The sequence below is a fragment of the Mobula hypostoma genome, chromosome X1 (genome assembly GCF_963921235.1).
Source record: "Mobula hypostoma chromosome X1, sMobHyp1.1, whole genome shotgun sequence".
NCBI lineage: Eukaryota > Metazoa > Chordata > Chondrichthyes > Myliobatiformes > Myliobatidae > Mobula > Mobula hypostoma.
In genome coordinates this window covers 25,643,008-25,665,806 of record NC_086128.1, presented here as the reverse complement: position 1 = coordinate 25,665,806, position 22,799 = coordinate 25,643,008, and positions in this window count along the sequence as shown.

The following is a 22,799-nucleotide window of genomic DNA, read 5'->3' as shown; positions in this document are numbered from 1 at the left end:
CCTAAATTTGGGCAAGGTAAATTTTGATGACATGAGACAGGAACCGGAAGAGGTTGATCGGGGGAGGCCGTTTGCAGCTAACGGGAGATCTGGCAAGTGGGAGGCTTTTAAAAGTGAGATGGGACAGTTCAGGCACATCACGTTCCTGCATGATGAGGGACTTTGACAAGGCTCAGGAGAAAGAAGGAGCCATATGTCAGGTATAGGCGGCTGGGGACAAGAAATTCCTTGACAAGAATGAAGGATGTAGGGGTATATTTAAGAGGGAAATAAAGTAGTTGGAAAAAAGACATCAATCCCGCCCCCCCACATGAAAAGAAAAAAAAACAAAAATCGCAAGCCCCAACCACCACTCCAACTCCTCCCTCACACAGAAACTAACAGATCACCCAAACCCCCAACCAGCCAGTCGGCAACAAGAACGAATGGGTGAGAACACGGAAAAAAGACAGAACTGAAGGAGGCCGAAATCCATAAGCCTCAGAATATCGATAGCATCTCTGAGAGCATTGGGACCCAGCAGCCCCTCCGAGGGAAGCGACTCAAGCCAGCTGCCCCTCTGAGGAGGCAACGCGCACCAGCGGCCTGTCTAAAGAAGTAAAGGGCTGAACAAGATGGAATCTGACAGGAGAGGATGGTGGGCCATAGAATAAAAGGAAGGAGGTGAGAGGGAGAGACAGGAACAGTGGCTATCTACCCTCTGTCTCTCAGTCAAGATAAAGAGTCTTAATCAAAATGTCCATTTCTCTCCACAGAGGTTGCCTGACCTGCTGAGTTCCTCCAGCAGATTGTGTGTTGCCTTATCTTGACTATTCCTTTTGGTAAATATTATATGCTGTAAACAGTGTACAACAGTTTGTTATAAACAGTGTGTTGACTTTGTAATTGTCTGTTTACTTTCATGTGGTTTCTCAATATCCCATGAGAAGTTCACATCTCATGCACTAAGAATTTGCTTGTTTTGGATGTAAGGCCTGAGTTGGCAGCAGTTCAGACAAGGTTGGCTGGACAGATATCTGGAACAGGTGTGTTGCCCCCTGAGGAAAGTTTATACAGATTAGACTTGTATCTGCTGGAGTTTAGAACAGTTGATTAAACGATATTGGGTCCTAAGGGGCAGTGACAGTGTGGGCGTGGAGAGGATGCGTCCTCTTGTGAGACCATGCGACCATAAGACACAGGAGCACAATGAGGCTATTTGGCCCATCGAGTCTGCTCTGCCATTCAATCATCTCTCTCAACCCGTTCTCCTGCCTTCTCCCCAAAACCTTTGACTCCTTTTCTAATCAAGAACCTATCAATTTCGGCTTTAAATATATGCCATCTGTGGTAATGAATTCCACAGATTCACCACATTCTGGTGAAAGAAATTCCTCCTCATCTCTGTTCTAAAGGGATGTTCATTTATTCTGAGGCTGTGCCCTTTGGGCCTAGACTCTCCGACTCCGGGAAACATCCTCTCCAAATCCAATAGGTCTTTCAATATTCAATTGGTTTCAATGGGATCCCCCCCCCTCATTCTTCTAAACTCCAGCGAGTACAGGCCCAGAACCATCAAACGCTTCTCATACGTTGACCCTTTCATTCCCGGAATAATTCTCGTGAACCCCCTCTGGACCCTCTCCAATGCCAGCACATCTTTTCTTAGATAAGGGGCTCAAAACTCCTCACAATGTCGAGACAACCTGGAAATGGAGTCACTGCTTAATAAGAGATCAACAATTTAAGATAGAAATTAGGCAAGTTTCCATGAGTCTTTAAAATTGTCTTCCTCAAAGGAACGTGGAATTATTTTGAATATTTTATGGTGTGGGGAGACAGGTGCGTAAGGATGAGGCGTTGCTGAGACGTTGATGGGAATCCAGAATTGTGTTGTAGTCAGATCAGCTCTAGCCTTGTCAAATAGCGGAGCTGACTTGAGCATCTTCAAATGGTCACGGAATGAAATTTGGTCAAAGTATCATCGGTTATCAAAAGGATTCTTAACCATCAGATCATCAGGTGACCTCTTTTCCATTGCAAGCCATTTCTAAACCATCCCCTCTTCTACACCCTGTATTTCTACAAGCCCATTTCCTGTGTGCTCTATCCATTCACTCTCCACACAGTTACTGCTCATTTGGTTTCCCTCCCGGCTCTGTCTGTAGATTAAAGTCCCCTGTGATCATTACATTATGCCCCCAGAACTTACACCCTCCCTACACTGCGGTGTCTTGTGTACAAATCACATGGTATTTTCTCTCTCTCGGCTCCACCCAAACCCCTTCTACCTCCTGAGTTTCTGAGCCCAGACCTTCCTGTCCCCCACCCTGTAATACCAGGGCCAGCCTGACCCCTCCTCCATTCTGTCGTCTACTTCAAAAGGTAAACGTCTGGGACATTCCATCCCCAGCCTTGGTCACTTTGAACCATGTCTCTGTAACGTCTATTGGGTCAACCCCATCTACTCCCACCTGTGGCACTAGTTCACAATATACCCCGTTACAGTGTTGTCTAGATTCAGCTGGAGGGGCATCACCATCGCCTTTGCTCCATGTCCCTGCTCTCACTTCCACTGGAAGTACAGTCCTGTCTCTGTATCCTTCATGAAGGCATCTGGCACCATATTGTTCCCCTGCATGCTCACTGTGCCTTTAACTTCACAGATATCTCCTCACTGCAAACCTCCCCACCCACTATTTAGTTTACAGCCTTATCAGCAGGAAAAAGGAAATATGACTGACTTAGACTTCTACTCATAAAAAGTACAATCAATGTAAAGAGTGTAAGCAATTTCTAATACAATTGAAAGCAGGGCTAAAAGCAACATGCTGGGTAGAAAAGAAGTCAATCTTGAACAAACCATGCAGATGCTACCAAAACCAGATTTCCAGTTTCTGAGATTCTGCAGATCCTGGAAAACCGGAGCAACAAGGATCAGAAGATTGCCTGTCTCCAGTCCATGATCCCTGTCACCTCTCACCTGGACCTTGATTCAACCTGATGCCTCCAGACCTCGGATCCTGCTGTCTCCAACTCCAGTTCCAAGGACTTTGGACGCTGTCACACTACAAATGATAAGGCCTCTAGCTCTGGCTCCAGCCTGGACTTCGGCCGCCACCATCTCTATGCCGAGACCTTTCTCACTGGCACTGGGTCCCCGGGCTCTCCTTTTCCCACCATCACTCTCCAACTCCGTGTCTCTCAGGCTCTCCTGTCACCTCTTGGGTCCTCTGAGCCTCCATCTTCCTCCTATCCTACCTTTCCTGAACACCCGAACCTTTCCCCCTCCTCTGAAGCCACCAACTTTCCTCCCCCCTCTGATCCCAGCTCTAATCACTGCCATTGTCCTCGCCATTCCCTCTGACCATCCCCCCCTCTGACTTTCCCCTCTCTGGGGCGGAACATTCTGCCCTTAGCAGGGTTCTTACCGTTATCCCCCTTCACCTGCACGTCAGTGATTCTGCGCCTGCCATTATGCTAAGCTCTTCTTGCCTCTGTCTCTGAGCCCACTTCTTTGGCAAGAATTCCCCACCCCGCACCAATGATCCCTTCTCCTGTCTCCAACCCTCCTCCTCTTCATGGACATCCCGCTCTGGTTCTCTGCCTGCCCTGGATCTTTTCATCTCAAATTTCTGGCAAGACGTCAACTGGCTTGACTTTGGTTCTCCTCTCTCCTCCTCGAACCTTGCTCCCTCTGAATGCACTGCCCTCTACTTTTTACTACACCAATCCCAATTTCACCATCAAACCCACAGACAAAAGGGGTCGTGTGGCAGACTGACCTCTACCTTGCTAAGGCCAGGCATTACTCTCATATACCTTCTCTTACTTACCCATCGAAAAGCACCCCACTCAGGACCATCAGAAAATTGTCTCCTAACCTCATCAACTCTGGAGATCTCCATCCACTTCCTCCAAACTCATAGTTCCCTTACCCCGCACTACTCAATTCTGCCTCCTACCCAAGATCCGCAAACTGGACTGTCCACGTTGGCCTGCTTCTGCCCCACTGAACTCGTGTCCTCATGCCTCGATTCCATTCTATCCCCCTTGGTTCAATCCTTCCCACCTACATCCCTGACACTTCTCATACCCTCGATCTTCTCAATAACTTTCAATTCCTTGACCCTGACCACCTCATTTTCTCCATAGATGTCCAGTTCCTATACACTCCTATCCCCCATCAAGAAAGTCTGAAAACTCTGCTTCTTTCTCAACAAAAGACCAAACCAATTCCCCTCCACTACCACCCATCTCCATCTGGCAGAACTGGCCCTCATACTCAACAACTTCTCCTTCGGCTCCTCCCACTTTCTCCTCACTCAAGGGGTAGCCATGGGCACTCACATGGGCCCCAGTTATATTTTCCTTTTCATTGGCTACATAGAACAGTCCATGTTCAGAGCCTTCCCTGATAATGCTCCTCAACTCTTCTGTGTTACATTGACAACTGCGTTGGTGCTGCTTCATGCACCCATGCTGAGCTCGTCAATTTCACCAACTTTGCCTCCAACTTCCACCTTGCCCTTCAATTCACTTGGTTTATTTCTCTCTCCCCTTTCTTGATTTCTCTGTCTTCATCTTTGGAGACAAACTATCTATAAATATCTTTTACAAACCAACTGATTCCCACAGCTATCTTGAATATACCTCTTCCTCCCTGTTTCCTGTAAAATGCCATTTCCTTTTCTTAGTTCCTTCATCTCTGCTTCATCCTTCACATCTCTTTTGAACATTCCCCCTCTCACCTTAAATGCATGTCCTCTGGTATTAGACATTTCAACCCTGGGAAAAGGTATTGTCTGTCTACTCCATGTCTGCCTCTCAGAATCTTATAAACCTCTATCAGATCTCCCCACAGCCTCTGCTGCTCCAGAGAAAACAACCCAAGCTTGCCCGACCTCTCATTATACACATGCTCTCTAATCCAGGCAGCATCCTGGTGAACTCAAAACTCAAGGAAATCAAAAAAGTTAAAAATGATACCATAGAAATGAATGAGAATATATCATAAAAAACTCAATGCAAGTTATTTACTTGGATTTCAAGAAGGCGTTCAATAAGGTGCCACATAAAAGACTTATCTGTAAATTAAGGATGCATGGAGTTGGGAGTGCTGTATTAGCATGGATAGAGGATTGGTTAACTAACAGAAAGCAGAGAGTTGGGATACGTGGGTGTTACTCTGGTTGGCAATCAGTGGTGAGTGGCGTGCCACAGGGGTTGGTGCTGGGCCCGCAACTGTTCACGATATACATTAACGATCTGGAAGAGGGGACCGAGTGTAGTGTAACTAAGTTCGGTGATGACAATAAAATGCGTGGAAAAGCAAATTGTACAGAGGATACGGAGAGTCTGCAGAGAGATATAGATAGGTTAAGTGAGTGGGCAAGGGTCTGGCAGATGGAATATAATGTTGGTAAATGTGAGGTCATCCGCTTTGGAAGGAAAATAGAAGAGCAGATTATTATTTAAATGGTAAAAATTGCATCATGCTGCTGTGCAGAGGGACTTGGGAGTGCTTGTGCATGTATCACAAAAAGTTGGTTTGCAGGTGCAGCAGGCTGTCAAGAAGGCAAATGGAATGTTGGCCTTCATTGCTAGAGGGATTGAATTTAAGAACAGGAAGGTTATGCTGCAACTGTACAGGGTACTGGTGAGGCTGCACCTGGAGTACTGTGTGCAGTTCTGGTCTCCTTACTTGAGGAAGGATGTACTGGTTTTGGAGGCAGTGCAGAGGAGGTTCACCAGGTTGATTCCAGAGATGAGGGGGTTAGACTATGAGGAGAGATTGAGTCACTTGGGAGAGATGAGTCTCCTTGCTGGAATTCAGAAGAATGAGAGGAGATCTTATAGAAACATATAAAATTATGAAAGGGATAGATAAGATAGAGGCAGGAAAGTTGCTTCCACTGATAGGTGAGACTAGAACTAGGGGACATAGCCTCAAGATTTGGGGGAGTAGATTTAGGATGGAGATGAGGAGGAACTGCTTTTCCCAGAGAGTGGGGGAATCTGTGGAATTCTCTGCCCAATGAAGCAGTGGAGGCTACCTCAGTAAATATACTTAAGACAAGGTTGGATAGATTTTTGCATAGTCGGGGAATTAAGGGTTATGGGGAAAAGGCAGGTAGCTGGAGATGAGTCCATGGCCTGATCAGTCATGATCTTACTGAATGGCAGAGCAGGCTCGACAGGCCAGATGGCCTACCCTGCTCCTATTTCTTATGTTCTTGTGTACTTAGAAGGGGATTTTCAAGAAAATGTGCAAATAACTGAATGAAGAACAACCTCCATGCAGATATTTGTACCACAGAACTCGTGTGAATGTACATTTCACAGACCTCAGGAACTCAGTAGGACTTTAAAAATTATGGCGGGACTGAAAAGTGTTCATTTCAATGTTCATCCTATTATGGAGAAGGAGGATGAACTTAGAGTCTGGATCAGTACATGGAATTACAAAGCCATTCGAGGGACCTGGTTGCCTGAGGGACAGAACTGGAAGCTCAAAGTTCCTGGGTTTTGTTGTTGTAGGTGTGAAGTAGATCAGCTGGTTGAGTGGTAAAGCAACAACAACTTTGCACTCAACACCGTTAAGACCGAGGAACTGACTGTGGACTTCAGGAAGGGGAAGTCGAGGGAGCATGCACCAGTCGTCACCGAGGGGTCAGCAGTGGAAGGGGTAAGCAGTTTCAAGTTCCTGTGTGTCAACATCTCTGAGGACCTATCCTGGGCCCAACATATTGATGCAATTACAAACAAAAGGCACGGCAGCGGCTATATTTCATTTGGAGTTTGAAGAGACTTGCTATGTCATCAAAGATTCCAACAAATTCCCACAGATATACTGTGGAGAGCATTCTAACTAGTTGCATCACCACTTGGTATGAAGGGGCCATTGCAGAGGATCAGAAAAAGTTGCAGAAAGTTGCAAACTTAGCCAACTCCATCATGGGCACTAGCCTCCCCAGCAGTGAGGACATCTTCACAAGGCAATGCTTCAAAAAGGCGTTATCCATCATTGAGGGCCCCCATCACCCAGGACGTGCCCTCTTCTCATTGCTACCATCAGGGAGGAGGTACAGGAGCCTGAAGACACACACTCAACATTTCAGAAACAACTTCTTCGCCACTGGCGTCAGATTTCTGAATGGATATTGAACCAGTGAACACTAACTCACTATCAACACACACAAAATGCTGGAGGAACTCAGCAGGCCAGAAGACATCTATGGTAAAAAGTACAGTCGATGTTTTTGGCCGAAACCCTTTGGCAGGACTGAGTCACTATATTCTTTTCTTTTTTTGCTCTCTTTTTGTACTACTTACTTAATTTAAGTTTTATATGTATTTCTTATTGTAGTTTATAGTTTTTACTATTATGTATTGCAATTTACTGCTGCAGCAAAATAACAAATTTCACAATATATACTGGTGATATTAAACCTGATTCTGTTTCTGAATTTGAAGTGTTTCCTTTGCCCATCAAGGATTTGCTAATCTTCCTTCAACTGAGCATAAAAGATCTGTTTGGGGAGATGTGAGTTAGGCATCCGAATGACATGACCATCCATCGGAATTGGTGTTGCTTTATCGTGGCGGAGATGCTGTTCACATTGGCCTCCTCCAGTACGCTGGTGATGTGGCGGTAATGCACCATTAAGCTGGATGCCAACCGCCGTAAAACAAGACACACACAGACAGACAGTACGCTGGTGTTAATGTGTCTATACTTTCAACTGGTCCTCAAAATCTTTTATAAGAGTCTTTGGTGGTTTTGGAGGCTTTTGGGAAGCCTATGGTATAATCCTATCAGTATAATTGCACCATCTCAGCTGATCCTCGAAATCTTTTATAAGGATCTTTGGTGGTATTGTTACAGGGCTTTCAGGTGTCTACTGTATGTGGTCCATGACTCAGGTACTGATAAAGGAGAAGGTCACAGCAATACTCAGACAGGACACACTGGAGGCGCATCCACAGAGGAAATTTGGATGAAGCTCCGAAATTAGAATGGTGCCATTATACTGAGAGGATTATACCATAGGCTTCCCAAAAGCCTCTGAGAGATGTAAGGACAGATGTGTAGACTGATTATGGAAGGTGCAGGAACAATGAGTGAGGCCCCTGACAGACCTGACAGTGGGTGAACATTTGGGGAATAGTGGCCACATCTCATTCTGTTTTAATATAGTTATTAGTAAGGATAAAATCCTATCTTGCCAGAAAGTACTAATTTGGGGAGGGCAAATTACGGCAGGATAAAACAGACAATAAGGGGCTTAGACTGGGAGCAGTAGGTGTCAGATAAATCCATGTTTGACATGTGGTAGTTGTTAAAAGACCAGCTGATTAGAGCTCAGGATCGGCAAGTTCCAGTTAGGTTCAAGAGCAAGGGTGATAAAGTAAGGGAATCTTGGATGATCGTTTTCTTCCCGACTAAACATAAAGAAAAAGGAAGTATATGTAAGGCTTGAGAGCGAAAATCAGACTGAGTCCTTGTGGAATAGAAAGATAACAGGGGAGTATTCAAGCAGGTGATTAGGAAGGTTAAAAGGGACCATAAAATATCTTTGGTGAGCAAGATCAAGGAGAATCCCAGGGCATTTTATACTTATATTCAGATAAAGAGGATAACTTAGGAAAAGGTGGGTTCACTCAGGGATAAAGGAAGGAATTTGTGCTTTGATTCAGAGCAAGTGGCTGAGGTACTAAATGAGTACTTTGTGACGGTACTTACTGAGAAAGATTTGGAGGATAGTGCAGCATGCACTAATAGTGCATGCTAATGTGCTGGGACATTTTGAGATTAAAGAGGAGAAAGTGCTGGCTGTTGTGAAAAGCATTAAGGTTGATAAGTCCCCAAGGCCTAATGGTATATGTATATCCTAGAATATTGAAAGAAACAAGTGAGGAGGTTGCTGGGGCTTTGACAAGGATCTTTGTGTCCTCACTAACAGCAGGTGAGGTCCCAGAGGACTGGAGAGAAGCAAATGTTGTGCCTTTGTTCAAGAAGGGAAATCAGGATAATTCACCTAATTATAGGTCAGTGAGCCTCACGTCAGTGATAGGGAAACTACTGGAGAGGATACAGAGGAATAGGATTTATGCACATTTGGAAAGGCATGACCTGCTTCGGGACAGTCAGCATGGCTTTGTATGGGGCAGGTCATGCCTTACAAACTTGATCGAGTTTATTGAGGAGGTGACAAAGGAGCTTGATGAGGATAAGGCAGTGGATGTTATCTACATGGACTTTAGTAAGGCATTTGATAAGGTCCCTCGAGGTAGGTTGTTTCAGAGGATAAAGATGCATGGGATCCAGGGTGAATTTGCAAGTTTGGATTTGGAACTGGCTTGTTGCTTGCCTGTGGAAGACAGAGAGCAGGGGTGGAAGGATATTATTCTGTCTAGAGATCCTTGACCGGTGGTGTTCCACAAGGACTGGTGCTGGGATTTCTGTTGTTTCTGATATATATCAATGACATGGATGAAAACCTAGATGGGTGGTTTGGGAAGTTTATCGATGAAACCAAGATTGGTGGAGTTGTGGACAGAGCAAAAGGCTATCAAAGAATACAGCAGGATATAAATCAGTTACAGATATGGGCAGAGAAGTGGCAGGTGGAGTTTAATCCGGTCAAGTGTGAGGTGTTCCACTTTGGGAGATCAAATGAGAGGAGAAAGTATACATTTAATGATGAACCCTGAGGTACAGAGGCATCTTGGGTTCCAGCTCCATAGTTCACTGTAAGTGGATAAGTTAGTAACAAAGGAGGATGACACACTCTATTCATTGGTGGGCATGCTGGGTATAAGAGTAACAAAGTCATGCTGCAGTTGTATAAAACTGTAACCAGACCACACTTGGAATATTCCCTGCAGTTCTGGTCTCCCCAATATAGGGTGGGTGTGTCTAAATTAGAGAGGATGAGCAATAGGGAAAGGTTGGACAAACTTGGGCTGTACTCCCTCGAGCATCAGAGGCTGAGGGGAGACCTGACAGAGGATTTCAAGATTATGATAGGGTAGGCAGTCAGAATCTTTTCCCCAGGGCAGAAATGTCAAACACCAGAGGACATACCAGTGGAGAATTTAAAGGTGATGTGAGGGGCAAGACTTTATGCAGGGAGTTGTCAGTGTTTGGAATGGGTTACCAGGGTAGTGGTGGAAGCAGGCATCTGGGTGGAGTTTAAAAGACTTTTGGAGAAACACATGAATAAGAAGGGAGTGGGGAGGGGTGGGGAAAAGGACTATGAAGGGAAAGAGGATGATATACAGGAGGAAAATAGTATAAAGTTGTATCAAGATCAGCACAGCAAGGTGGGCAGAATGGCCTGCCTGGTGCTGTACTGTTCTATGTTCTGTGAATCGTGTGTTTGGTGAAATGGGGCAGCCATGTTTCCTCCTGAGAATTGGGGAACGGTTCCACCAGGGTCATGAGTAAACTTCTCCAGCCTAAATTTGCAAGGTGAAGTGTCGAGGGGTTTGATGCCTCAGATAATCTCCACCAGCAGTGAAAGTGTCTTTAATATGGTCACATAAGTCTGTTGAGGAAAAGATTTTTTTTTAAGGCAGCACCAAAAGCCACATTAGCTTTGTGCTGCCTCAGTTCCCATTCAGAATTTGGACTTACTTGGTGTTGACTGAATGATTCCCAATCTCTTCTTATTCAGGCAATCCAAGAAGAGTCTGGTGTTTCCCATGTCATTTACATAAACTCAGCCAATGGCACAAGTTCCTTTCATACGCAGCACATGAACTGGGCTCTCCATCACCGTGAGCACTAATGGAGACAGGCCTGTTCAAATAATAGTTCATTTTCATTTAAAAGCTTCTTGAATGGGAGCCAGGCCAAGTAGGAGCCATTGATCTGACTCAGTGATTCATCCCGAAGAGCACCACTGAAGTAGTGAACATTTATAACTGACTAGTCAGGGGAGCTTAGTCACAGACAGGCTGCCCTCCATGAGGTCTCGATGTGTCTGCTGACCATAGAAGGGAAAGGAGAAACTGGCAGAGAACATCCAAGGAGCCTGCTCACAAAAGGCAAAGGATTTAGGAGTAAAATTAAATGCTGTGCAATGTTGACCTTTTTGTTTGGCTTGGATGTGAAGAGGAATTTAAGGTGAGAAGGGGTCAATTCAAAAGGCATAGAAACATAGAAATAGGTGCAGGAGTAGGCCATTCGGCCCTTCTAGCCTGCACCGCCATTTATTATGATCATGGCTGATCATCCAACTCAGAACCCCGCCCCAGCCTTCCCTCCATACCCCCTGATCCCCGTAGCCACAAGGGCCATATCTAACTCCCTCTTAAATATAGCCAATGAACTGGCCTCAACTGTTTCCTGTGGCAGAGAATTCCACAGATTCACCACTCTCTGTGTGAAAAAGTTTTTCCTAATCTCGGTCCTAAAAGGCTTCCCCTTTATCCTCAAACTGTGACCCCTTGTTCTGGACTTCCCCAACATCGGAAACAACCTTCCTGCATCTAGCCTGTCCAATCCCTTTAGGATTTTATACGTTTCAATCAGATCCCCCCTCAATCTTCTAAAATCCAACGAGTACAAGCCCAGTTCATCCAGTCTTTCTTCATATGAAAGTCCTGCCATCCCAGGAATCAATCTGGTGAACCTTCTTTGTACTCCCTCTATGGCAAGAATGTCTTTCCTCAGATTAGGGGACCAAAACTGCACACAATACTCCAGGTGTGGTCTCACCAAGGCCTTGTACAACTGCAGTAGTACCTCCCTGCTCCTGTACTCGAATCCTCTTGCTATAAATGCCAGCATACCATTCGCCTTTTTCACTGCCTGCTGTACCTGCATGCCCACTTTCAATGACTGGTGTATAATGACACCCAGGTCTCGTTGCACTTCCCCTTTTCATAATCGGCCACCATTCAGATAATAATCTGTTTTCCTATTTTTGCCACCAAAGTGGATAACTTCACATTTATCCACATTAAATTGCATCTGCCATGAATTTGCCCACTCACCCAACCTATCCAAGTCAATCTGCATCCTCTTAGCATCCTCCTCACAGCTAACACTGCCACCAAGCTTCGTGTCATCCGCAAACTTGGAGATGCTGCATTTAATTCCCTCATCCAAGTCATTAATATATATTGTAAACAACTGGGGTCCCAGCACTGAGCCTTGCGGTACCCCACAAGTCACCGCCTGCCATTCTGAAAAGGTCCCGTTTATTCCCACTCTTTGCTACCTGTCTGCTAACCAATTCTCCATCCACATCAATACCTTACCCCCAATACCGTGTGCTTTAAGTTTGCACACTAATCTCCTGTGTGGGACCTTGTCAAAAGCCTTTTGAAAATCCAAATATACAACATCCACTGGTTCTCCCCTATCCACTCTACTAGTTACGTCCTCAAAAAATTCTATGAGATTCGTCAGACATGATTTTCCTTTCACAAATCCATGCTGACTTTGTCCGATGATTTCACCGCTTTCCAAATGTGCTGTTATCACATCTTTGATAACTGACTCCAGCAGTTTCCCCACCACCGACGTTAGGCTAACCGGTCTATAATTCCCCGGTTTCTCTCTCCCTCCTTTTTTAAAAAAGCGGGGTTACATTAGCCACCCTCCAATCCTCAGGAACTAGTCCAGAATCTAACGAGTTTTGAAAAATTATCACTAATGCATCCAATATTTCTTGGGCTACTTCCTTAAGCACTCTAGGATGCAGACCATCTGGCCCTGGGGATTTATCTGCCTTCAATCCCTTCAATTTACCTAACACCACTTCCCTACTAACATGTATTTCGCTCAGTTCCTCCATCTCACTGGACCCTCTGTCCCCTACTATTTCTGGAAGATTATTTATGTCCTCCTTAGTGAAGACAGAACCAAAGTAATTATTCAATTGGTCCGCCATGTCCTTGCTCCCCATAATCAATTCACCTGTTTCTGTCTGTAGGGGACCTACATTTGTCTTTACCAGTCTTTTCCTTTTTACATATCTATAAAAGCTTTTACAGTCAGTTTTTATGTTCCATGCTAGTTTTCTCTCATAATCTTTTTTCTCCTTCCTAATTAAGCCCTTTGTCCTCCTCTGCTGAACTCTGAATTTCTCCCAGTCCTCAGGTGAGCCACTTTCTCTGGCTAATTTGTATGTTTCTTCTTTGGAATTGATACTATCCCTAATTTCCCTTGTCAGCTACGGGTGCACAACCTTCCTTGATTTATTCTTTTGCCAAACTGGGATGAACAATTGTTGTAGTTCATCCATGCAACCTTTAAATGCTTGCCATTGCATATCCACCGTCAATCCTTTAAGTGTCATTTGCCAGTCTATCTTAGCTAATTCACGTCTCATACCTTTAAAGTTACCCCTCTTTAAGTTCAGAACCTTTGTTTCTGAATTAACTATGTCACTCTCCATCTTAATGAAGAATTCCACCATATTATGGTCACTCTTACCCAAGGGGCCTCTCACGACAAGATTGCTAATTAACCCTTCCTCATTGCTCAAAACCCAGTCCAGAATAGCCTGCTCTCTAGTTGGTTCCTCGACATGTTGGTTCAAAAAACCATCCCTCATACATTCCAAGAAATCCTCTTCCTCAGCACCTTTACCAATTTGGTTCACCCAATCTACATGTAGATTGAAGTCACCCATTATAACTGCTGTTCCTTTATTGCACGCATTTCTAATTTCCTGTTTAATACCATCTCCGACCTCACTACTACAGTTAGGTGGCCTGTACACAACTCCCACCAGCGTCTTCTGCCCCTTAGTGTTACGCAGCTCTACCCATATCGATTCCACATCTTCCCGGCTTATGTCCTTCCTTTCTATTGCGTTAATCTCTTCTTTAACCAGCAACGCCACCCCACCTCCCCTTCCTTCATGTCTATCCCTCCTGAATATTGAATATCCCTGAACGTTGAGCTCCCATCCCTGGTCACCCTGGAGCCATGTCTCTGTGATCCCAACTATATCATAATCATTAATAACAATCTGCACTTTCAATTCATCCACCTTATTACGAATGCTCCTTGCATTGACACACAAAGCCTTCAGGCGCTCTTTTACAACTCTCTTAGCCCTTATACAATTATGTTGAAAAGTGGCCCTTTTTAATGCTTGCCCTGGATTTGTCGGCCTGCCAATTTTACTTTTCTCCTTACTACTTTTTGCTTCTACCCTCACTTTACACCCCTCTGTCTCTCTGCACTGGTTCCCATCCCCCTGTTGTGAACTAATCTCCTCACGCCTAGCCTCTTTAATTTGATTCCCACCCCCCAACCATTCTAGTTTAAAGTCACCTCAGTAGCCCTCGCTAATCTCCCTGCCAGGATATTGGTCCCCCTAGGATTCAAGTGTAACCCGTCCTTTTTGTACAGGTCACGCCTGCACCAAAAGAGGTCCCAATGATCCAAAAACTTGAATCCCTGGCCCCTGCTCCAATCCCTCAGCCACGCATTTATCCTCCACCTCATCGCATGGCACAGGCAGTAATCCCGAGATTACTACCTTTGCAGTCCTGTTTCTCAACTCCCTTCCTAGCTCCCTATATTCTCCTTTCAGGACCTCATCCCTTTTCCTACCTATGTCATTGGTACCTATATGTACCACGACCTCTGGCTCCTCACCCTCCCACTTCAGGATATCTTGGACACGATCAGAAATATCCCGGACCCTGGCACCAGGGAGGCAAACTACCATCCGGGTCTCTGGACTGCGTCCACAGAATTGCCTATCTGACCCCCTTACTATCGAGTCCCCTATCACAACTGCCCTCCTCTTCCTTGCCCTACCCTTCTGAGCTACAGGGCCAGACTCTGTGCCGGAGGCACGGCCACTGTCGCTTCCCCCGGGTAAGCTGTCCCCCCCCAACAGTACTCAAACAGGAGTACCTGTTGTTAAGGGGCACAGCCACCGGGGTACTCCCCATCACCTGACTTTTCCCCTTCCCCCTCCTAACCGTGACCCACTTGTCTGCCTCCCATGGCCCCGGCGTGACCACCTGCCTGCAACTCCTCTCTATCAACTCCTCACTCTCCCTGACCAGACGAAGGTCATCGAGCTGCAGCTCCAGTTCCCTAACGTGATCCCTTAGGAGCTGCAGCTCGGCGCACTTGGTGCAGATGTAGACGTCCGGGAGGCTTGGAGACTCCAGGGCCTCCCACATCCGACACCGAGAACAGCAAACTGCCCTCACACTCATACTGCCCCTCTCCTCAAATAACAACAGAAAATGAATGCCAAACCTTCCTCGCCTCGCCCGCTTCCGCCTAAGCCTGTTGAGCCGAAGCCCTTAAGTCTTCACTCTGCTCCCGGCTCACTACGCTGCCCGCAAACTACGCTGCCCGCTCTATGAGGCTCTGTTCCTTTTAAATCTGCCGCGCTGCACCGCCCGACGTCACACGCCTGCACAGTCCCGCCTCTCAGAACGCCGCTGGAGAAAAAAAATAACGAAAATTTCAAAAATGTCTTTCTCCGCAGTCCCACTCAGACTCTCAGACTCCTTCTTCGAATGTGCAGGGCAAGTGTTTTACACAGAGAGAGGTGGGTGCCAGGGGTGGTGGTGGAGACTGATATAACAGCAATGTTTAAGAGGCTCTTAGACAGACATGTGAACATGCAGGGAATGGCGGGATATAAACCACATACCGTTTAAATCACAGTCATGGTCGGCAGCGATACGATGGGCTGAAGGGCCTGTTGTGCTGTACTAACAAGCCCTTTTTTCTGTTTCCTGAGAGCTGGTGTCAGATGCCGCGCACTGTGCGCCCGTGATGGTTTTTGACTGCAGTGTCCACGGAGACACACCTGCAAATGAAACAAAGGTGAAAATACCGCAGCTCGGCCTTTTACTGCCGCAGGGTCGACCCGGGCAGACAATAGCTCGGAAAGGCATCTTGGTCGGCAGAGAGGAATTGGGCCTGTTTCTCTGCTGTATAACTCTGTGACTTGATGAAGCTATGAAGCTGCATTTAATAGAACAGCACAGGACAAGAACAGGCCCTTCGGCCCCTCGTGTCAGTGCCGACCATGATATGATTCTGATATAAACTGCACATCTGACAGCACATGATCTGTATCCCTCCAGTCCTCGCATGTTCACATGCCTGTCTACCTCTTAAATGTTGCTATCGTATCTACCTCCACCACCACGCTGGCAACATATTCCAGGCACTCACCGCTCTCTGTAAAGAAACATCTCCTTTGAACTTACCCCCTCTCACTTTAAATGAATGTCCTTGGTGTTAGACATTTCAACCCTGGAGAAAAAAGATACCAGCTGTCTACCCAATCTATGCCTCTCATAACCTGTATAATTTTATCAGGTTTCCCCCCAGCCTTTGAAGCTCTAGCGAAACCAATCCAGGTTTGTACATTTCCTTATAAGTAATACTCTCTAATCCAGGCAACATCCTCTCCAAAATCTCCACATCCTTCCTGTAATGGGGCAACCAGAACTGCACACAATGCTCCAAGTACAAGGGAGTGAGTCATAATTTGAAGTAGTGAGTGAGAGACAGAGAGATCATTGCGAGGCGGGAGCCACTTGAAAAGAGCAAGTCTCATTGGGAGTGAGTTTTATTTGAGTCAATAAAAAGAAGGGAGGTGTAAGCGGAGTGGCCATTGTTGGAATGGGCCTGTGTTAGAGTGGGAGGCTTTAGCTCAGCAGGCCTGGGTAAGCACAGGTGGAGGTTCGAAGTAAGTTTCTAGTAAGTTTATTTTTTTTCTTTTTCTGTCTATCAGTGTGGTGAGAATGGATTCCAGAGTTAGTGGTATGTTCTTTGTATAAGATGTGGGTGCTCTGGGTGACCTACAGTCTCCCTGATAACTACATCTGCACGAAGTGCGTCAAGCTGCAGCTCCTTAGAGACTATGTTAAGGAAATGGGGCTGCAGCTTGATAATCTTCAGCTCATATGGAAGATTAAAGAGGTGATAGGTAGGAGCTACAGGGAGGTAGTCACCCCTAAGGTGCAGGAGGCAGGTACTTGGGTGACTGTCAGGAGAGGGAAAGGGAATAGGCAGCCAGTGCAGAGCTCCCCTGTGGCCGTTCCCCTCAAAAACAATGTCCGAAGCTTCAGCCGTCAGGAGAACTGTTAAGACCATCCAATGTTGAGAGGAATGTGATGGTGGCAGCCGCTATTCCCAACCTCACGGATTTTGGTGTTATGCTGAGGGCGGAGATCTCCTGGGTAAGAACTGACGGGAGGTGGATGCTTTTGTGGACTGTGAGGCAGCTGGGAATTCCCTGGATTTGGAGACTGCCTCGCAGCTCAGCACACCGCTGCAGGAGCTGAGCCAGCCCTGCATGGTGGTCCGCTTGCTTCCGGGCAGATCCGGCAGCAGACATTGGTCTTGTGGAGGAGGATAGAGGATCATACAGAGGATATTAGCTTCTATATCATTGAGTCTCCTCTAATACTCCTGGTCCACGGGCAGCCTTGGCTGTCCCAGCATAACCTTCCCATGAATTGGAAGGAAGGGAGGATCATTGCATGATACAGTCGCTGCAAGAAGATATGTTTTCAGCTTGGTATTCCAACCCCCCCCTGAGACTCTCCTGAGACCAGCGGTCGACAAGGGGGCAGACTTCTGTTTGGGGTAACCTGGAGCCTTCAGGAAACCTGATCCTGTCTTCAAGGGCAAACAAGCCATCTCCAGCCATCAGGCCTGTGTGAGTCCCGACCCAGTCCAGTCAGGGGTGTGCTGGAACTAGATCTCAAGTTCAGGAGCAAACCAAGGGGGTGTCCAGGCAGTCTGGAACCCTAGCAGCTAAGCCAAAGGGCTCCAGTTGCCCAGGTCCTGTCTAATCTCAGGGGAAAGCTCTAAAATGGAACCTTGAAGCCTAGTCTCAAGAGCACAAGGACCACTTGTTGCCCATAGCTGCCAATGTCTGAGGAGACGGACAACAATTTGGACTGTGATTTAGCCTCTGTTTTCACTAAAGACTCTTATGGAGGAGACTCAGGGTTCTGCCAAATCACTCCCACTACCTACGGAGCCCAGGAGTCTTCCTCAGGGGAAGGTTCAGGGGCAATTGCAGCACCCAAGCCGGTAGTAATCCCTTCCATCTACAAGGATTTGGAAGAGGTCTTAGCAAGGGAAAGGCCTTGACTCTTCTACCGCACCACATAATCACATAATGGTCAAGAATTGTTACCCTCTTCCACTCATGAGCACAGCCTTTGAGATTCTCCAAGGAGCAAGAGTATTCTCGAAGCTGGACTTGTGGAGTGCATGCAATCTAGTTCGCTTAAAGGAGGGCGATGAGTGGAGATGACATTAAACACACTGACAGGGCACTATGAGTACCTGGACATGCGATTATGATCAGAGATTAAGGGAGCTTGGGCTTTACTCTTTGGAGAGAAGGAGGATGAGAGGAGACATGATAGAGGTATACAAGATATTAAGAGGAATAGATAGAGTGGACAGCCAGCGCCTCTTCCCCAAGGCACCACTGCTCAATACAAGAGGACGTGGCTTTAAGGTAAGGGGTGGGAAGTTCAAGGGGGATATTAGAGGAAGGTTTTTTACTCAGAGAGTGGTTGGTGCCTGGAATGCACAGCCTGAGTCAGTGGTGGAGGCAGATACACTAGTGAAATTTAAGAGACTACTAGACAGGTATATGGAGGAATCTAAGGTGGGGGCTTATATGGGAGGCAGGGTTTGAGGGTCGGCACAATATTGTGGGCCGAAGGGCCTGTACTGTGCTGTACTATTCTATGTTCTATGTTCCTGAGGATTGGAGGGTGGCTAATGTAATCCGCTTTTTAAAAAAGGAGGGAGGGAGAAACCGGGGAATTATAGACCGGTAAGCCTGACATCGGTGATGGGGAAAATGCTAGAATCAGTTATCAAAGATGTGATAACAGCACATTTGGAAAGCGGTGAAATCATCGGACAAAGTCAGCATGGATTTGTGAAAGGAAAATTCATATGTCTGACGAATCTCATATAATTTTTTGGAGGATGTAACTAGTAGTGTGGATAGGGGAGAACAAGTGGATGTGGTATATTTGATTTTCTAAAGGTTAAGAAAGCTTATGGGGTGTTGGCTTTCATAAGTCGAGGGATAGAGTTTAAGAGTAGTGATGTAATGATGCAGCTCTATAAAACTCTGGTTAGGCCACACTTGGAGTACTGCGTCCAGTTCTGGTTGCCTCACTATAGGAAGGATGTGGAAGCATTGGAAAGGGTACAGAGGAGATTTACCAGGATGCTGCCTGGTTTAGAAAGTACGGATTATGATCAGAGATTAAGGGAGCTAGGGCTTTACTCTTTGGAGAGAAGGAGGATGAGAGGAGACATGATAGAGGTGTACAAGATAATAAGAGGAATAGATAGAGTGGATAGCCAGTGCCTCTTCCCCAGGGCATCACTGCTCAATACAAGAGGACATGGCTTTAAGGTAAGGGATGGGAAGTTCAAGGGGGATATTAGAGGAAGGTTTTTTACTCAGAGAGTGGTTGGTGCCTGGAATGCACTGCCTGAGTCAGTGGTGGAGGCAGATACACTCGTGAAATTTAAGAAACTACTAGACAGGTATATGGAGGAATTTAAGGTGGGGTCTTATATGGGAGGCAGGGTTTGAGAGTCGGCACAACATTGTGGGCCGAAGGGCCTGCAATGTACTGTACTATTCTATGTTCTATGTTCTATGCCAGGCCTCTGACAGACTGGACGAGTGGTGCAATCATTTGATGTGGGCAGAGGTTACCCACAACACTTTACAGTACTTGGTACATGGGATGTCCCCTTTAGAATACCAATTTGTGCAGGAGGCTGAGTTTGGGGTTCCTGCTGCCGAAGACCTTGTCCAACTCTGCAAGGAGAAATGGGCTAGGGCAATCTTCTACCTGGAAGGCTGAAATGAAGGCTAATCATAAGGGAAGACTGGGACCAGTTTTGCCGCCTGGGCAACAGGTCTGGCTGTCAACTCAGGTTTTACCTCTTCGGGTGGAGTCCAGGAAATTGGCGCCCAAGTTCATTGGAACCTCCAAGATTCTCAGGAAAGTCAACTTGACGGCCTACACCTTGTGGCTCCCCAAGACCCTCAAGATCAATCCCATTTTCCACACTTCCAAATTAATGCCTATGAACACCAGCTCTTTAGCTCTGCCACCATCAGTCCCACCCCTGCCCAGGTTTGTTGATGGGGAACAGGACTTCGCAGTGAGAAGAATTTTGGATTCATGAACTGCTCAGGATGTTCGGCAGTTCCTTGTGGACTGAGAAGGATTTGGACGTGAGGAACGGGGCTGGGTTTCTGAAAGGGATACCTTGGATCCAACTCTCACCCATAACTACCATCATTGTCTCTCCAAGCGGCCGGGGCCATCAGGAGTCGTCTATGGGGGGGGGTGGTCCCGTTACAACACGCACTCATCCGTGCCAGCTTCCGGGGTTTAGACGCTCTAAGTCTCCAGAATATGGATAGCTGGCATGTCCCTTTAGAGATTCAGGCCGCCCTGTTAATCAGCGTCCATGTTTTGGCACCAGGATTTTATATTTAAAGAGCACCTGAACTGAGGTTCAGTACTCAATCATCAGCTCAGTTTTGGATTCTGATCTAGTGTCTGGTTTAGTACTCTGTTCTTGTTTCAGTCTCGTATCGTTTGTTGATTCTAGTCTCGGAAGTCTGGGTCCAGTGGTATGAGTAGTCGTCACAAACTGGGTCTTCCTTGGTTACAGTGGATGACCATGACTTCATCTGTGTCTTATCGTGCCTTCGATCTCCACAGTCCACTGGAGCTGGCTTCACATGCTAGGGCAGGCACGTCCCTACCTCACCGGGGTATCAGGCTGCTGGCTACCCTCACCTGGTTTAGCCCGCTGTTGAAGCAGTGTACCAGGGTGTGGCCACTGTCGCATGCAAATGGCTACCTGGAGCCACAGGTGAGAGCTGAGTTTCCGGTGGGGCCCAAAGTGAATGAGCTGTCTCAGACTGGACACAACAAGCCCCTTCACCAGAGGTGCCTCCCCTCCCTGGACACCCATTCATGACAGCGTACATCAGGTGAATTCCTCCGTCGATAACTATAGGGAACTAATACACAGTTTTATAGTGCTGTAGTAGTATTGGTAGTGTTCTGATTTGTTCTGTATTTCATCTTAATACATCATTTGTTACTCAGTTAAATGGTAGCTTGTCTTTTTTTTACACCTTTTTAACTATTTCCATGAAACTGTGGCTAATTGGGGCAGCTGCTTAATTGGGTCATAGTGTACTGATCCTGATGTGTTCCAATTAACCAGATTCCACTGTACTACCCTGAGATTCATTTTCTTGCAAGTATTCACAGTAGAACAGAGAAATAGAACAGAATCGATGAAAAACTACACACAAACAAAGAATGAAAAACAGCCAATTTGCAAGAAACAACAAATAGTGCAAATACAGAAAAGAAAAAAAAACCAAAATAATAATAATAAATAAACTATAAATATTGAGAACATGAGATGCAGAGTACTTGAAGGTGGTAGAATCAGTTCAAAGTTGAGGTGAATGAAGATGTCCACGCTGTTTCAGGAGCCTGATGTTTGAAGGGTAGTGACTGTTCCCGAACCTGGTGATGTGGGACCTAAGGCTTTCTTCTGGCAGCACTCCTTATAGATGTGCTCAATGGTGGGGAGGGCTTTTCCTGTGATTGTCTAGGCTGCATCCACCACTTTTTGTCGGCTTTTCCATTCCTGGGCATGTGGTGTCTTCCCCCTTCCCTTCCAGTCCTGAACAAAACCTCGGCAGTTTGTTCATTTCCATCGATGCTTCCTGACCTGCTAAGTTCCTCCACCAGTTTGTGCATGTTGCTCTGGATTTCCAGCGACTACAGGATCTCTTGTGTTTGTGTTTCCATACCAGGCTGTGATGCAACCAGTCAGGGTACTTTCCACTGTGCATCTATAGAAGTTTGTCAAAGTTTTACATTAGATACTGAATCTGCACAAACCTTTAAGAAGTTAGTAGGGATTTACACACAAAATTTCCTGCAATTACACTGGTCTAAAAGAGATGGAAATTATACCCAGATGTTGAAACAAAGTGGGAAACTAAATCAAAGCCTGCAATGTTTCCTTTGCGTTTTTTGAAGCAGTTTTAATTTAAGTTCTTCTCCCTCTGACATTTTCAGCCACATCAAAAATGGAGAGAGAAGCCTACTGTTCCTGAAGCACATGAAGGTTGATAGCTTAAAAGTTTGTTGCATTCATCCTTAAGTCACAACCACAAGGTGCAGATTCTGTGCAATGGCTGGCCTGCCAGTGTTTACACTGGCTTTTGCTTGTTTATGCTGATGTTAACCTTCCACTGCCTGCTGCCGAGATTGGCAGGAAGTCACAGTGCACATTACAGTCGACAAAATGAACGTGACAATGGGCATGTACTTCAGCATAACTTCCCACAGGAAATTCCAGAGTGCAGAGACTTTGGCAAAAGCGACTTGCCAATTCATTTTCATTTTAAGTTCTCGCTAATGGCCTTGCTGATTAATCCTTTCCTTGTCCTTCTCAGGCAGTTCTCTTCCGGGGCTGAGGAAGTCCTCGGCTCACAGGAGCGGAAGAAGCCCAGGTGTAGGTCCTTTGAACTGAACGCCAGCTGGCACATGGGCTGGACATGGTGATGTCTCAGTCCGATGTCAGGGGCTCCAAGGTGATTGGAGACCCCAGCTCAGAGGAGCGGGAGATGCCCAGGAGGAGGTCCTTTGAACTAAATGCCAGCTGGCAAATGGGTTGGCCATGATGAAGACTCAGCCTGATGTTAGGGAGTTCAAGGTGTCTGGAGACCAGGCTTTGGTGCAAATTCACACGAGCCTCTACCCTG